The sequence below is a fragment of the Priapulus caudatus genome, unplaced genomic scaffold (assembly GCF_000485595.1).
Source record: "Priapulus caudatus unplaced genomic scaffold, Priapulus_caudatus-5.0.1 Scaffold81, whole genome shotgun sequence".
Lineage (NCBI taxonomy): Eukaryota > Metazoa > Priapulida > Priapulimorpha > Priapulimorphida > Priapulidae > Priapulus > Priapulus caudatus.
In genome coordinates, this window is record NW_014577142.1 from 535,660 (window position 1) to 536,337 (window position 678).

The 678-nt window shown below is 45.4% G+C and overlaps 1 protein-coding gene across 1 annotated transcript in view; it reads right to left on the reverse strand.

Moving 5' to 3' along the window:
- Positions 1-678, reverse strand: part of LOC106804623 (retinol dehydrogenase 14-like) — a 13,624-nt gene that overhangs the window by 11,242 nt on the left and 1,704 nt on the right. The gene's annotated exons all lie outside the window — the stretch shown is intronic.

Genomic DNA, 678 nt, shown 5'->3' on the forward strand with positions numbered 1-678 from the left:
AATTTTGGAAACTTGCTGGTTTGCTGGTTCCAAATCGAGTTCACCTCTCATAAATCAGAAAACCTGACATATACCAGTGTTGGAAATACCAGCTGGTCCCATATTTTTATATTACATGTATAAGATAGCCGAGTCGGTTTAGGGTTAGTTTTAGGGATAGGGTTAGGGTTAGGGTTTCTTGGTTGTCCACCGGACAATGTCTCAGACTGGTTAGGTTGTCCGGCGCAAATTCTGGTTGTCTCGGACAACCGGACAACGCTTATTTCGAGCACTGCCGCGTACGGTTGCCGCTGGCCAGCCAGCCGCCGCCAGCGGCAACCATACGCGGGCTATAGTTACTAGAGCTATATTGGCACAGGGTGTATTTTCCAAACATCATTATTGGCACAGAGTTATCTAGATACCCACCCATCAAGCTGATATTGGCCTAATATTGGCAAAACAATATTGGGCCAATATCACCAGGCCAATATTGGACCAATTATATTATGAATATAGGCAGATATTGGTCCAATATCGGCCCAAAATTGGTAAAACAATATTGGGCCAATATCACCAGGCCGATATTGGACCAATATCTGCCTATATTGACAGGAGGACAGGATCGACATAACCGAAGTGGGCAGTATATTGGGACAGGCTGTATTTTAGGGCGCAAAGCGGTTTGCGACAGGGTCT